We start from the raw sequence: 18,171 nt of genomic DNA, 5'->3' as shown, positions 1-18,171 counted from the left end.
TTCTTCAACTGCTCTCCATCTTATATTTTGAGAGTCGTTCTCTGAACCTGAGTTCACCACTCCAGGGAGCCAACAAGTCCCTGGGGCCTGGCTGTCTTTGCAAGTGCTAATACAGGGCTTATGCGTAGACACCATTATACCTGGCTTTTCCGTGGATACTGAGGACCTGAACTCAGGCATTCAAACTTATGGATCAAGCATTTTACTCACCAAGTCTTTTCACCAGCCTACCTATTTCTTCTTAATAAGCACTTGTTAAGTTACAGATTCAAATTTCTTTCATTCACCTTTCTTTGAATGAATATATCCATTTTCTCCTCCAGCAGGTTAGCCACTATAAAGGACAGAATCCAGGCTGCTATGAGCAGAGAATGTCAACACACAGTCTCTGAGTAGTGCTGTGCTTAGAAATAAGTCAGGTATCGTGTTAAACTAAGGTATGGCTGGATTCTTGGTGATCTTCTTTAGTCCAGGCACCACTAAGTGTCCTGCCCCAAGCCCTCTCCAAGAAGATTGCTATTCTTACACTGTTAACACTACTAACTCTATTCCAGCATTTATTATAAGACATGAGTACTACATCAAACCCAAAATACAGTTATGGAAGCAAATTTAGGCAGCATTTCAAAGTATCTAACTATGTACTTGTCCATCATTGAATGTGTGGGTTACCAGCAAAGAAAAGAGACTGGGCCAAAAACACAGAAGAAGGCACTGCTAGTAGTTAGTGGATGAAAGTTCTTTCTTAGAGTCAAAAGCCTGGTTTTCACCCAGTTAACCCCATCTTCCTGTGCAAACTGAGGCTATCAGTGTCTCAACATCTCCAAAATGGGGCTGATTCGATGTAAAAGGTCACAGGACTGTTGCAAAGTATGCCTGCAATCCCAGAACCTGGAAGGTGAGGGTAGCAGAATCATGAGTTCAGGGCCAACATGAATTACAGGTCAATCTATGTGTGTAAGAAAACATGCAATATTGAAAAAATAAAGCTAAAACATTTTTTCACTCTATACGATCCTGTAATTTCAAAAATATTGTAAATTTAAGAACTTTCTGATTAATTTACCTTTGTTTTACTTCTAAAAGATTAGTTTTATTTTTAATTTTGTATGTGCATATGTAAGTGCAGTACCTGTAGAATCCAGAAGAGGGTGACAGATCCCTTAGTCTGTGGATGTGGGTGCTGGGAACTGAACTCAGGTTCTTTGCAAATGAAACACATCATAAAATATGTTATAAACTATGAAAGAGAATATCTGAATAGTCAATAAATATTTGAACTGGCTCTATTTTCTTAATTAGCAATGAGGCATGAATTAAAACTACAATAAGGCTTGGCAGTGGTGGCACGCCCCCTTTAATCCCAGCACTTGGGAGGCAGAGGCAGAAAGATCTCTGTGAGTTCGAGGCCAGCCTGGTGTACAAGAACTAGTTCCAGGACAGGCTCCAAAGTTACTGTTTCTAAAAAACAGAAGGAAAAAATTACAATGAAATGTCTACTTCATAATAACAGGAATGGCAGAAGCAGTGCCAAGTGTTGACGAGTCCGAGAGCTCCAATGTTCAGGTGATATTAGAAGCACAATTCAGAAACTAATGATACATAAACCAAACACACAAACATATCTCTTATGAATTCTCCTAAATCTCTTACAAGTCAGTGACTTCAATCTCTAACATTTATCCATCAAAAATTTATGTATGTATTTGTACTCCAAAACATTATAATACAATATATGAACAACCTAAAGCTATCATAAAACAGTTAAGCAGTGATATATTCATGAAGTAGAACACTACACAGTCATGGAAGTGATTAAACTATAAACACAAATAATATGCATCTATCTGCATTAACTACTAGATCATACCTTCTTCTGTAGTTTTGGCCCCGTCCTCTTTCTTTGCTGGTACCCCACACATTCTATGATGGACAGGTACGTAGTTAGATACTTTGCAATGCTGCCTAATTTTGCTTCTGTTACTGTAATTTTGGGTTTGATATAGTACTCATGTCTTACTGGAAATGCTGGAAAAGAGAAAGGCTAACAGACATGAACTGCCAGTAAGTAAATTCAGTTGTCAGCCCAGGTTTGACACCAAGCTATGGTAGTCTTAGAGCAGCACAAGGATAGCAGTCTTCTTGGAAAGGACTTGGGGCAGGACACTTAATGATGCCTGGACTGAAGAAGATCACCAAGAATCCAGCTGTATCTTAGTTTAGCACTGCACCTGGCTTACCTGCAAATCAACAATACTTGCTCCTAACAATGAGACATTTCTCTAGTCCCCAGGAATGGTCTTTACATTGAGGAACGATAAAAACATTTGTCCCTAGGCAGGTGTGTCATTAACTCCGGCTCTGCCATACTTATCAAACAACTGAGCAGAAGTTATTGCAGTTCCCTAAGAATGTTTGCTCCTCTGAGAAGTGGACCTAAGCACCTAGAAGTGTGAGAATTCCGCTGGCTTCCAGGAGACCCTGAATCCTCCCAGCTTTCAGGAGACCTCCACGTTGGTTGTTTTGTGTTGTTTTCCCAGTCATAACTAAAAGACCCTAAATGCATCACTTTTAAATCTTTCTACATATATTTAATATATTTTTATCAAGAATACAGCAAATAATTAACATTGCTATGATATCCAGTCTAATGAAAAATAATGGGCATTAAAGTAACCATGAGTTACACAAAATGATTTCTTTAACTTAACTACCAAACTGTGGTGAGATGAGACAGCTGAACAGCAGATGTGCACCTCTGACCAATCTATCTAGAATTACAATCACTACAAGAAATACTTTTAAAATTGTGTAATGAGTACACATTAACAATGAGACCATATCTGAAAGGCCCCCAAAGTGAATATTAAATGCATACTAGAGACTTAGAGACTGTTCTCAAAAAAAGTGCATCAAATTTTCAGGAAGATTGTTGGTGAATAAAGAAACACCATTTCAAAGCCAGGAGTAAAAACTACATCTTGACTCACTTTACAGTTCTTGTGTTATTAGCTCAATAGGTTTATTTAAAAATCTTTCTGATCTTTTTCTCTCAGTCAATGAAAGTCAATTCTTAAAAGTAAAAAACCTGTAGGGCTTTTCATTTTCTATTAAGTACTATCCGCATACCAAACATCAATAAAATATGACAGCCCGGGCCCCAACTGTGGCAGCCGTTAAAATATTCTAATGTCTTGCCCACCACATGCCCAGAACAAACACCAAAGCCAGTGGGAATGGAGATCAATCAGGAAAAGTAAGAACATGAGTTTAATCCAAAGGTCCGACACTACCAAATGAGTTTAGTGCACTCTCACTTCTGACTACTTGCAAAATCATAAAACTTTATTCAAGATAAATATATATATATATATATTTGACTTAAGAAGCATTAAGAAAGTGATTGTTTCTGCTCTCTTCAGTGCCTAGAATGGTTCAGGAAATAACAGTAATAATGTTTACCAATTTCTGGAGAATTTGGAAGGGTTTCAAATCACTGACTGCTGCATGTGACTGATAAATGTAACCCCAATGAATCCTTTAGACAATCTTACAGGTGAGGAAACTAATATTCTATGAATTCAAATTAACTTGCCCGAAACACACATTAAATACACAATGGGGACTATGGAAATGGGATTAGAATTCATATGTATTATGTAACTTTCCTTTATATATGCACATATGTATTATTTCAATAGTTATCTTTTCTTCTAGACCAGTGTTACCATAATTGAAAAATGGCTATGAATTCTTAGTCATTCCTTCCATTTATAGTTATAACTAACTTTTCTCCCTTTGAATCTAGGTTTACCTTAAGTTTTGTTTGACTCATTCTGATGAGAAGGCAATAATTGAGTTGCTTCTCAGACTGGCAAGAGAGCTGTATTTGCTATCACAAGAATGCCAGAACATCCTTATAGTCATACCACAGTAGAGGGAGAAGTCAAAGCCACATAGGAGGCCACGTGATGAAAAACAAGGATGTATTCAAGGGTCTCGGTAACCACCAGCAAATGTGAGTTGTACCAACATCGATGCAGCCCAGATCAACACCAAGAAGCAGAACAAAACAGAAGAGTATGGTCAACTGAGCATAGGGAGAAATAATAAATGGTTATTGAAAACCACTCAGTTACCACGGGAGTATGGATAAGTATTATACCGTGAGATAATCTAATGACTCGCAATTTTATTCTTGAAAAGAGACTACTTGATATAATAATACAGAAAAATACAACTGAAAAAAGTCAGAGATCAGACGGTGTAATTGTTTTTCTGTTGCATGTATTTAACACTCACAGCATCGCAACGGCTCAGATACTGAAACCATGTGAGAGATTTAAAACATGTTTGGACAACTGCTGTTTTATGAGGATAAAAGCTTCTCTAATTGTAAAATACAACCTAAAGAGAAAGAGACACAACATGCCAGTTTCACCCCAGGTATCAACTTGATGACATCTTTTACCTTCCAGCTGAATGCTTTCTTTTCTTTCTCAGCTACGCACTGAAATCAGAATAAACCACAGGACTTTTCCTTATTCATTCAATTATATGCTCATTTATACATGTAAGAAGCAAGTATTTTCTACGGTGGATCGATTCCTGTGTGACCTGTGAGGGTTACACATGAAACTAAGACGCCCCTCCTTTCTACCTTTAGCAGCTTTTCGTTCTAAAAATGGAATAATTTTTTTGCTTAATTCCTACTCATTCTGTAGAGTGTATAATGGAAATTAGGAATTTTCAGGGTGGTGTGTGGAAGGCATTAGAGGTCTTGTCCATATTTTCAACATTCACAATTAGTAATTTACAAAGTAGATTATAGAATATATGCACTGTATTTATGTGTTTTTAAATATTTAATTTTTATTTTATATTTATATGTTTGTGTGTGGAGGCCAGATGTTGTTCAGTCCCCTGGATCTTTAACTACATACAGAGAGCTGTGAGCTATCTGTTTTGAGTGTTGGGAACTGAATCTGTGTCCTCTACAAGACTGGAAAGCATCCTTGGCATTCTTACCTACTGAGATATTCTCCAGCCCCTGTATTTGTGTTTTAAGACTATATTCTGCTCCCTGAAATGCTAACTGCAAAAAGTAAACATTAAAGGCAATGTGCATTCAATTGCTTTTGTTTTCCTGCTTAGTTATCCATAAGGCTACTAATTTCCTAACATCTCTGTCTCAATGAGAGACCCTATATATTTTTTTAAAAAAAAAAAGATAGAAAGTAACCAAAAATGATACCTAACGTCATCCTCTGGCTCCTACATGTGCATTCTCAGGCACGCATGCATACGTGTGAGCACATATTTGCCCACACACACAGCTCCCCATACATGATCCCTCATCAGCAACACACATATGTAAAACAAATATAATCCCAGTAACTGAAACCTGAGGTAGAAGGATCACCCCGAATTTGAAGCCAGCATGGCCTATTTAATGAGTTCTAAGATAGCTTCAAGCATACAGTGGAATTTTTGTCTCCAAAACAGAAAGAAAATAAGGACAAAGGAAGAGGTAGAGAAGGGAGAGAGAGAGATTAGGTTAACTAAAGGAATACAAAACAAGGCTATATTGATAATGAATTAAAATATATTGATAATCAATTAAATTTATAAACCACTTCTAATTGTCTGAGCATGTGTAACAATCAAGTCAGGTCAAAACACAAACAGTCACGTGCTCTCTTAATGCTCAGAATTGCTGCAAAAGCACCAGCTAGAAGCAGCTTCTAGCTGCTCGTGAAGCATGTTTCTGTCTTGAGCTTTACCTGAGACCCCACCACCACCATCTGCCCATGTGTCTTATGCCTGCCTGCCTCTCCTTTTCTGTGCCCTTAGACATCAAGGGAATGTGACAGCCAGACTGAATAATGATTAAAGTGCCCTGGGCTGTCACTCTGAAACGCTAGCCATAGCAAAGGTAGCAGACTGGAAAGCAGGCAAACCTTGTGTCTATAAAATAAATTAATTGCTGTAGGGAAAACGGGGGTATATTTTCTTCTAAATACTAACCCTAGCAAGAGCAAGATTTGGGATGGGGGCATTTCCTTTGCTTACATATCCAGAGCTATCTACAACAGAAGTGAGGATCCTTCTATCCTCCTACTGTCAGGGATGAAAGACCCCAAGCCTCAAATGCAACAGAGCTCCAGGCATGGACTTTTCCAAAAGATAAAAATCAAAACCCAAAAAAGACTGCAAGTTCTTTTTGAAATATGGAAAAATCCAGGCTTCTAAGAATGGCTGCTTCCCAGACACACTAACGCTTTAAAGACAAAAACAGGTTGTCATATTTGTTAGGAAGAATAAAAAGCCTAGAGCAGGGCTCTCTCAAGCCTCTCTTTTTATGCTCGAGAACATCATCCCTATTCCTTACACCTCAGAGGCAAATGAGGGCAGAGAGATGAATGATGGGAAATTCCTGGCAAGATCAGGGGAGAAGCCGTAAGTCCATAGGGTGGTTGGTACACAGAACCCAGAATAGAAGAACATCAAGGATAAAGACAGGTTCTGGGGCTCTTCATGTAAGTTTCTCAAACTTTATTAACAGGCAGCCTGGAGTAGCTGTTGAGCACACTTTCCATCTTGGTCTCTATCGTAGGTTGTGTGGGTGTGTCAGTGAGCAAGCAAAAGGTCTGCTCGTGTTACAATGTGAAAGACCTTGAGGATACAGACAAACAGCCAGTTACAATGAATACCATAGGAACGTGAGAGTACTTCAGAAACAATGTCAGGAAGAGAGAGCACAGAATGACAGGCAGGCAAAGGGAAAATTAGGAGAGAAGGGAAAAGGCTAGGGCTTGGGAGAAAGAATATGAAAGGCAAAATAAACCACAAGTTCAAAGGTCACAGGGAAGGGTCAAAGGAAAGTAAGGAAGACTCACAGTTGGAGCTAGAGGCAGTGGCAGCTACTGGAGAGGAGGTCAAAGAAGACCTTTGAAATAAGACTGTGAAAGGGTTGATAGGATCTCAGCTTTGCTTTGATGGGGACATCCTTGGAGAGTGTTAAGCGGGGGTTTAATGTCTAATGAGGCTGCTGGATTGGAAAGGTTGGAGTGAAGGACTAGTTAGGACATTAAAATAATACTTGTTGTTCTAGGGAATTCCATCTGCATCTCGGTTTCATCTCAAAATCATTGCTTTACTTCCAATAACACCAAAACCTTCATATCACTTCATGATAGAATTCTTCGATTCTTCTCTTTCCGCTATGTCTTACTCATGTCACAAATCCCAAAATATACTATGAAGTATTTTTCTCTAAAGGAACATACCTTTCAATGTTGGACTCGGTAGGAAGAAACTTTAATTTTTGATATTGTTACTCAGGCAAAATGTCCCATTGTTGTTTTCATATTTTCCACTTATTTCTTCATTATGGCCACAATTAAACATATATATTGTGTGTATGTATATCTTTGTTTGTCTGCATATGTATGCAGGAGACACAAGCATGCATGTATGTCTGTAGGGAGGTCAGAGGACAAGCTCAGGTGTCGTTCCTAAGGAAGCCTTCTGTGTTTTTGTTTGAAACAAGGTCTCCCATTGGCCTGGGAGTTCACCAAGTAGCCTAGTCTAGCTGGCCAGGGAACCCTAGGGATGTAGCTGTCTCTGGTTCATCATCTTACCATTGTACAGGTTTCAAGCAGGCACCATTCTGCCTGGCTTTTACACTGGCCTGAGAATCACTTAGGTACTTGTTTAGTGAGGCAAAAACTTTAGTGCCTGATCCATCTCCCTAATCATTAACTTAAAACATGAAGATATTCCTCAAAGCTGGTTTGACACCCTAGTCTGCTAATTCCATCACTTCTATCATTCCTAGATCTGACTCTGTTGTCTGATTTATTTTCTGGGTCACATATGCTCTCTTGTCAGACTAGGAAAGAGGATCACATTTTCTTTCTGATTAGATCCTTGACTTTCTTGCTCTCTATATAGTATTGAAATTTGTGGGTAAACATTTCCTGCAAATAGATATAAAGACTTAGTTTAACCAATGTGAAGGTAGATGTAGTATAACTTTATTTTATAATTGGCCTAGTCCTCCTATAACATAAACCTCCTGGAGGATCCCCTGAGTGCATGGGTACTTGATTCAGTCAACTCAATACAGTTGAAACCTAAATAGTTCCCACCTTTCTCCGAGATCTGGTAACCACATAGCTCACAGTTAACCAGACCATTATCAAACCTTCTGAGTCCATCATAGGCAGGAGCATTTAATGAAGATTCCAGAAGAATTCCATGTATGCTTCTGGAGCCATCCTATATGTTGCTATGCCCCTCTGATGCTTTCTGTCACAACTTTAGTGCCCCAACACTCCCAAAGTTCCAAAACCTATCTCTTCAACTCGGAGATCTTGGTGGGCTTTTCGAGGGTTTTCCATCTCTATTGGACAGCTCACAAAGTGCCTTCCAGCTCTCAAAGCTTGAGCAATTTAGATATCACTGTAATTTTATCTTCCTCTCAATAAGTAAAGGCTTACATGCCAGTTTCCTAACAGTCTGAAACTATTTTATTACTTGACATGTTTTCTAGAGTTTTTAAAGATTATTATTATTAAATAATAGGGGAGCAATAGCAAACCTAGAACCAGAAGTATCTGTCCACATCTTTCTCATTTATAAATGAAGCAACAGACCTCAGGGAGGGACTGTCACTCAGCCAAGGTCATACAAGTACTCATTAAACTCAGGACATACCATCCCTAACTCTAAGCACAGCATCTATTCCCTCTGTTAATGTGCTACCTCCTACATGATGATGTATATGGGGTAGTATACTCATTTCCTAGAGCTACTGTAACAAATTATCACAAACTGAAGAGCTTGAAGCAACAAATGCCTTTTCTCCCAATTGTGAAGAGCAGAAACCCAGAGTCAAGGTATTGACAGCGATATTCATTCTTGATGTTCTGAATAGAGAACACTTGCCTTTGATGTCTATTTACTATTCTTTGAGAGACTTGAATTATAGAGATAGCATTCTAAATTCTGCCTTGTCTTTATGGACCCTGTGGTTGATGCCATCAGTGCTTTTTCTAAGGGTAATGGTCACTGGAATTAACACCCATCTTTTAAATCAAGATGAATTCCACTCTGAGTCTTGATGGAGACTTAATGGAGAAAACACTTTTTCTCCAAATAGGATCACATCCACAGGAATTGGATGATTAAGACTTGGGTATGTCTTTTTGGAGAAGTGGCACAACTTGACTAACTGCGGATAAGAAGACGAGATAATACTGCCAAGGTCGTGTTCCTGAGTTGGAAATGTACAGTTCACATAAAAAAAAAAACAGACTCTGAAACTGATTCCTGCTGGGTCTATTTTAGAGATTTTGAAAGAGGTTCCATATGGAGAGTTAGGAATATGAGGAAAACCACAAAAGCAGGTTGATCGTGTTCCATTTCCTCTCAGCCTAATGATATTACCCAAACCCTCTCACTGTTTCCTGCCTCGTGTATAAACACCACTGCTAACTTTCACTTAGCCCCTTATTTTTCTAATAGTCCGATCAGGCATGGTTTAGTCTTAAAAACAGAGGTGTGACATATACACATTAGAGTTTTACTCAGCGGTAAAAAAACAACGACATCTTGAATTTGGCATGCAACTGGATGGAAATAGAAAACGCTTTACTGAGTGAGGTAACCCAGACCCAACAAGAGGAATATGGTATGTACTCACTCATAAGTGGATTCTAGCCATAATTAAAGTCTTTGAGCCTATTATTCGTGATCCTAGAGAAGCTAAATAAGAAGGTGAACCTGAAGAAAATCATGTAGTTATCCTCCTGGAGACTGGAAGTAGACAAGAGTGCCAGGCAACCTTGGGTGCATGGGGGCGGGAGTGGATGGAAGGGGAGAGGGTTAGAGAGAAGGGAGTAGGGGAGGAATGGGGATAGCGTGGGGGATTGGGATGGGGGAGCAAGGAAGGATGGATATGGGAGCAGGGAAGTATATATCTCAACTAAAGGAGCCATTTTAGGGTTTACAAGAGACTTGATTCTAGAGGGGTTCCCACGTCCAAGGAGAGATCCCCAGATTGTTCCCTGGACAGCAGAGGAAAGGGTGCCTGAACTGGCCGTGGCCCACAACCATACTGATGAATATTTTGCATATCACCATAGAACCTTCATCTGGCGATAGATGGAGATAGAGACATAGACCCACATTGGAACACTGGACTTAACTCCCTAGGTCCAAATGAGAAGCAGAAGGAGGGATAACGTGAGCAAGGAAGGCAGGATGAGGGAACCTTCACCCGTTGATGGATGGAGAGTGAGACAGAGACCCACACTGGAGCACTGGACTGAGCCCCCAAGGTCCAAATGAGGATCAGAAGGAGGGGGAACATGAACAAGAAAGGCAGGACCGTGAGGAGTGCGTTCACCCACTGATACAAGGGGACTGATCTAATGAGAGTTCACCAAGGCCAGCTGGACTGCGACTAAACGAGCATGTGATCAAACCGGATTCTCTGATTGAAGCCGGATTCTCTGAATGCGGCTGGCACGGGAACTGTCTGAGAAGCCATTGATAATGGCACTGGGACTTGTTTCGTCTGCATGTACTAGATCTTTGGGATCCTAGTCTGTTTGGATGCTCACCTTCCTAGACCTGGAGGGAGGGAGGAGGAACTTGAACTTCCCACAGGGCAGGAAACCCTGACTGCTCTTAGGGCTGGAGAGGGAGGAAGGGAGGGAGTGGGGGGAGTAGGGGGGTATTGGGAGGAGGGGCAGAAGTGGAAACTTTTATAAACTAATAAAAAATAAATAAATAAAAATAAAAAAACAGAGGTGTGGTAAGAAAAAATTGTTAACAAGACCTTACCTGTAACAAAAGATTGTCATTAATGCAGTGGATATATTTACTAAGGGGACCCAATGTAAGTGTGTCCTTAAAGGGAGGGGTTTTGTTTGTGATATCTAATTACTATTTAGCTCTATTTCTCATTCCCCAGTGACCTTCATTTTTCAAATGAACCCCTTTCAAATATTTTCCAACATTCTCAGTAGGTTTATAAGATATGTTATGAGACAAACAATAAGATTTATCCCATAAGAAAAAAATAGAAATGAACATGACAGGGGGGTAAAGGCACTCCCATCCAAAAAAAATCAACCCAGCACCCATAATTTCCCAATAAACCTAGAGCATTGCCCTGAGACCCTTAAATAATCATTTAAAACTGCATTTGCTGTGAAAACATACATAGAGCAGAGCCCTCAGAGCTTTAAATAATGGTCTGAAACTTCATTTGCTATGAGCATCCACAAGATTGTAATTAGGAGCGCATCTTTAAACCCACATTTCACCTGGGCTGTAAGTCCTACTGGGCACTGAACAGAGGCAGTTAATTTGGTTTGCTTTATGATCTGGACCAAACACCAACATTAAGTGAGGTCAAACAGAACACCCACTGGCAATCCTCACATCTCTAAAGCTGATTTAAAAGAAATGGGGAGATTGAGTTGAATAGGAACTGCACAAACAGAGGCTCATTTTTAATGAAAAAGAAAGCCTGCCAATACCAACCCCATTGTGACAAAGATACCCCAAACTGGAATGGAATATAATAGCTTGCAAATTCAACTGCCTCCCCTCCCCGTAACAACACAGCAGAGGGAACAATTCAGAAGAATATTGACTTAGTACACATAACATTAGAATCCTGGTTGGAAAAGGTGTCCAGGGTAAGACGATAAGAGGTAGACAAAGGAAGTTTTACACACACAGCTAAAGTAATCAGAAAATGAGCCTAATGCCAAAGCATCACAGAAAAGAGGTCCTAAAATGAAAATAGTGTTTAAACTCCTCATTTTATAAATGCTGACAGAAAGGTAGTCTCTTAAGGTCACAGTGATGGAAAAATATGGGAATGCAGCCCACAGCATTTACTTTATCAACTGTGTGTGTGTGTGTGTGTGTGTGAGAGAGAGAGAGAGAGAGAAAGAGAGAGAGAGAGAGAGGGTGTGTGTGTGGATGAGTGTGTGTGTGTGTGTGTGTGTGACAGAGAGAGAGAGAGAGAGAGAGAGAGAGAGAGAGAGAGAGAAAGAGAGAGAGAGAGAGATTCTGTGAATTCACACCTAGCTGTTCCCATTCTTCCCCTTCCTCGTCCAGGCTATATCTCACCCAACCCCTAAAACTTGTACTCCTGTTAGCAAAGACAACTAAATTTTTCTCCAGTGCTGACTTCTCTGCATTCCAAACCTAAAGTCAATGGTCTAGATTTTTATTTCACAAGCATCTCAAACTTAGCATGTGAAAAACGTTAAATCCCAAAGTCTCTGCTCCTCACCAGCTGAACTTTGGTGCTAAACCTGCTCTCCCCAGCTAAACTCTAGATGCTAAACAAAATAACATCTCATCTGACCAGTTTCTAAAGCTGCAAGCCAAGGCATAAGTTGAGGCGTTACCTTTTCTTTATCCTACCCTACATCGAGTCTATGGGTAAAACCATCAAGTGTCTACCGATTTTCACTTGTATATTGATGGTCTATGCCATCAATATTTCTCATAAACACTATCTATTAACTTCTCTTTGCTATGATTTCTTAGACTAAGTTATTTGCCACACAGACTCCAGAGCAATCTTTTCAGAAAATTCTGTTTAGAAGGATAGCCAAACGTCTCCTCGCTGCCCAAAAAGACAGACATCATTTGGCTGTTTAGTTCTCTTACCTCATTGCATGCTACCCTCTGACTTGCCCCCACTGCTGGAGCCCTGCTGCATTCTAAATTCCTCCATGCTTTTTCCACTTCAGAGCCATTGTGCATGCTTTTCTCTTCATTGGGAGTGCTCTTACTAAAAAAAAATAGACCTTCTTGAGCTACCCATGGAACCAAAACCTTAGCTTGCTCCTGCTGTCCTTCATACCAGCAGCTTTAATTGCTTCTGTCATATCATTTATGACAACCTTTAGACACTTATTGATTTGGCTATTGGTTATCATCCATTATAAGTCTCTCAGCTAAATGCTGAGGACATTCAAATCTGTCATCCTCTGTGCCACTACCATGTCTTCAGTGCCAAGTATATAGGATTTGATAAGTGTTCTTTACATAATGAAAACAAAGGGCATGCCATTCTGTTCTCTCTACCCAAAGAAAGCAAAGATAACAGGCTCATTCAGTGCCAATATATTGAACACAACAGGAGGAATATCACCTCTGAAGGTTGCTAAAACACCGAAGTGTCGACTCTTAATCTCAGGAGATCCTTGTTAAACAGCATCCCATCCATCAAGGATGAATTAATTTCATCCCTGGCTTGAAGAAAGAATAAGATGACATCATCAAGTCTCTTCCAATCTTATGATTGTATGAAAAATCCATAAGCTTTTATTCCTACAGCACTCTGATAACAAGGTGATTACCCTTTTAATGAAAAAGGGATCCTTTGGCTATCTCTTCTCATTGAGTTATAGACCTTATATTTGAATTGGAGCCTAATAGACATCAAGCAAAACTACCTGCCTGCTGCCTGAAATATGAGAGTGACATTGTTTGTAAGACTCAGATGAAACTGCTGATGGAATATCCTCCCTGCCTTCAGAAGTAACACATCACTACAAAAATCGAGTCTGCAGGTATTCACTGGGCATCTTCTTAATCTTTTGATCCAGTATCTGACAAAAAGAAAAACAAACACTTCCTATCTGTTCAGCCAATTTGAAATTAAGCCTCTGTGCAGATTTCCTTAGACCTGTAACCTTCTCCATTACAACTCTGTTGCCCTAGGTCAGCAAGCTGGACTCATTGCTAATGGCATAAAAGTTTCTGTGCTGCAGCTGGCTTGTTCTGGAACCTCAGTCCATTTCCTTGGTGTTTTAACAACTATCAAAGTCACCAGCATCCGTTTCCTCTATTCCTCAAAGGATCAATTGATAGAACCACAGTATTGACATCCCACCTCAATTCCACGAGACATCCCTTCTCGCTCTCTTCTGGTTGGTGAACGTTGCATCCATCAGTATCAATTCGGATGAATCAGCTGACCCATTGCACACACAAGACTATCACTCACCTCACTTCCTCTATTATATGTTGCATAATGAATTTTGTTCAAGTTACACACTTACACCCAAATTCACTTTTCCTCAACTTTAATTCTCTGTGGGTTCTCTTCATGTAATTGTCAGTTGGGAGACGTAATCTCAAAAAACAGCTATGCACTGGAAAACTTCATTGTTCTTAGTTAAGATTCAACACAGAGTGACAAACATAGCTTTGGAGCATGTAACCACTTTTCTCCCCTTGAAAATCTTCGCACAACTTTTTATATTCAGTACCCAAGGACATTTTCTTTCTCTGTTTGCTAACACAGAGGACAGTGAGGTCACATTATCTAGGAAAAGCCCTCCACTGACAAAGATGCTTTTGAAAAGTCACTCAAAAAAAAAAAGGAACTCTGTCGATAGCTTTATTGAAATAAAATGTCACATCTTTCTTAAGTTAAAAGTCTCTGTTTTGCAGTTAAAATACTGGTCAATTCTAGATACAATGACAAGTCTTTTAAGAGTCATGTTGTGCGGCAGTTGACTTAACTATGCATAAGAGAAAGCTATAAATTTAGACTCTCTTGGCCCATCTGACATTTCTTTACTGTGTCATGTAAGGCTTTTTGAAAACAGAACAAACCTACAGAATAAGATGAGAGATGGGGATTATACTGGACACCAGATAACGGAAACTATAGAAAGCATTATACTGGTTTCATCTCATTCAGGCTAAAAGAACTAGATATTGTCCCAGCCAGCCAGCTTTCCTGTCTCTGGGACAAAATACCTGAGACTGGAGGAGTTCGAAACACTGAGATCTAGATGAAGTTGAGAGGTCCAAGAACACATCATTTTCATCTTCTCAACATCTAGAGAGAGCCTTTTTGCTTAACAATAATCTTGTAGAGGGTGTCACATACAAAACAGGACAAAGCCAGCATGCCAGAAAGCTCCAAATACTATTAAAATAAAATTTTGAGATTAAGTCCCCAACACAAAAGATTTCAAGATACATTATTATTTACTTTGCTCATCTCTGTGATGAAATGCCTGACAGAAAGCAGCATAAAAGAGGAAGGAATTGTTTTGATTGGTTGCCAGCAGGATCATCAGCTGGAACAGCAGCAGGCGGCTTTATGAGGGCAAAACCATGAAGAAACTTGCTCAGATTTCCCAAACCAAGAAGCAGAGAGAGTCAGTCCTGAACTGGGGATCTTGCGGTCCATTCCAGAGACATCTACTTCCCCTCGCTAGATTCCACCCCACAAAAGGTGGAGCCTCTTCAAATACTGTCAACAAATGGGGACCAAGTATCTGTGAGGGATGTTTCACATCCAAATAACAACATTTGAACCATGGAAGGTCTCATTTTTGTTCATTATTAAAACAAAAGAGCTAAACTTTTTACATTGGTGAGTATTTAAGAAATTGTATTCTCACACAATATCACCAGGACAGTAATTATTGAAGCCTTTCTTATAATATCTTTGATGGAACTGAAAAGCTGTAGCAGGCTTTTTTTTTTTTTTAGGAGGAGGATCACCAATCGGCTCCCAAATGATGACATGATCATTTTTGAATGATCTGCCTAGCTTCAGTTCATTTCCAGCTATCTCTTTTAACTTAAATTAATCTGTTTCTCTTTATCTACCTTTTTTATCTTTTCTTCATTCTTTTGTGTCTGTCTGTCTGGCAGCTGCCTGACTGGCCCCAGGTGTGTCTCCCTTCTTCCTTGTTCTCTCCTCCTTTTCTTCTTTTGCTTTTCTCTGTATTCCCCCTATTTATTCTCTCTGCAAACCAGCCTTGCCTATCCCTCTCCTCCCTAGCTACTGGTCATATGACTTTTTACTAGACCAATCAGACCTTCGGCAGGCAAGGTAAAACACCAACACATCTTTTCATAATTAAACAAATGTAGCAGAAACAAATGTAACAAACCTTTACACACTTAAAGTGATATTCCACAGCATAAACAAATGGAACACATCTTTAAAGAGTTAAATATATACTATAACAAAAAGTAAAATTCATATTCCCTTAAACTCAGCCATTTCTCTAAATAAATTATAGCTGTCTACTTACCCATGTGAAGAAAAAGAATTCTTACCATGATGCTCATTTTAGCATTGTTCGTGACAGAAAGGGCATCAAGATTTACAGAAGTGCCACCAAAAGAAAAGTGCTACATATATGTGCATGATAATTTTAAATAGTGAAAAATCTTCACAAGGATAAAAATCTGGGAAGATGGCTACCTACTAAAAATAGTACAATCCAACATGTACAAAACCTTTTTTAAAAAAGATTTAAAATTTTTAAATTTAAATAAAAAGCATACACATTTAAGTGTATATAAAATTGCTTTCATACTTTTAGCTAAGATCAGTAAAAGTATATTTTAAAGTTATTAAGAAAATACTCAATAGTCATTGTTTGACTTTTTAAATACTCTATACCAGTATATTTACTATAAATACATGGTTTACTAATTTTAAATAATATGTCTTCTATAATAAATCTGGTAATTGTATTAATATTCTTAAATAATTATTCATCATGTTTAAGAATATATAAAGAATGCTTACAACTCAGTGAAAAAATTAGTAACCCAAATTTAATATGGACAAAAAGACTAGAATAGCTGTTTCTCTAGAGAATATGTAAAAAGGAGTATAGGAACAAACAAAGCTAGAGACCAATCACCACTAGAAAAATGAAAGCCAACATCACACAAAGTTACCACTTAACATCTTCAGGATGTCTGAAGTCAAAAAGACAGACAAGAACATGTCCCAATGAGATTATAAAAATGGTGGAACTCTCAAGCATTTCTCCTGGGGATGGAAAATGGGCTCTTGGTTCAGTGAAAGTTTAGCAGCTCCTAAGAAAGTTAAACATGGAGTTATTATATAAACCAACAAGCTGGCCACATAGAAAAATCAGGACAGAGAGGCATCAAAAGTGAGTGAGAGGCAAAACCCAGCAGGATGTGTTCAGGTGTGTGGAAGTTACAGAGAACAATAACCATTAATAGCTGTGGCCATAAAGCTGTCTTGTGGGGGACAACTCTTATTCTTAAATCAAACTACACATATATACATGTACGTGCATGTGCATGCATGTGTGCATATGTATATGTATATGTGTACCAAAACCTTATAGCCACAGGAATGTCTATAAAGTATTATTCAGAGTGCTTTAGCCAAGTCAAAACAAATGTCTGTTTACGGATGAACAGCTATCTAGAATATATTTCTTCCATCAAAAGGAATGAAGTGATGAAACATACTACAAGAACGTATGAATCCTGGAAGTGTTGTAACTGACAGTAGTCAGACACAAAGGATTTGTGTAAAGACTACATTTATATGAAGTGTTCTAAAAAAGCAAAATCACAGGGAGAGAAAATAGATTGGTGTTTGTTGGGGTTGGAAAGTAGAAAGGGGTTTACTGAGAACTGAGGGGTGAAATGTCCCAAACAAAGCAGTGACAGCTACAAGACTCTGAAGATGCAGAAACCACTGAGTTGCAATCTGTAAGAGAGTAAAATTCATGACATGTGGAGTATTTTGCATTAGATCTTCTATTTAAAAATATTTTTTTAATTTAAAAGTCCTTGAAAAGCACCTACAAAGGTGATCAAAGCAATGACAGTGAGAGAGGGGATTAACACATTTTTTGAAAATAAGAAAGTATGTATACATTATTATAATTAAAATTATTGTTGTATATTGCTTTTATAATTTAAAGTATATTAAAGGGGGTGATGCATTATGAGAAAAGCAGAGTAGAGCATTTTAATCTTTCTAAAGGACAGATATCCATTGCAGAAAATAATCACTTCGGGATAATCTCCTTCGCTCTACATATATAAAAATATATAATCCACTTCTTTTTCTTCTAGGAATTTATGGTGTATACAAGCATAGAAACTTATGACTTATTCACCATTAAAGAGTGGGATAAATGTTATACAACTAGCCTGTGCCAGCTCTGGAAGCTCCGGGGCAGAAACTCAACGAAGAAAAACTGAGCATATAAAGATCAGCAGAAGGTAGCCAAGCAGAAAAGAGGGAAGGGCAGAGAGGTGGCAGAAAAGAGAGGCCGCAGAAGCAGCATGAGCCAAAGACTGCAGATATATATATAT

Source organism: Myodes glareolus, chromosome 3 (assembly GCF_982192425.1).
Source record: "Myodes glareolus chromosome 3, mMyoGla1.1, whole genome shotgun sequence".
Lineage (NCBI taxonomy): Eukaryota > Metazoa > Chordata > Mammalia > Rodentia > Cricetidae > Myodes > Myodes glareolus.
The sequence above is the reverse complement of the archived record's forward strand: the minus strand, read 5'-3'. Positions refer to the sequence as shown.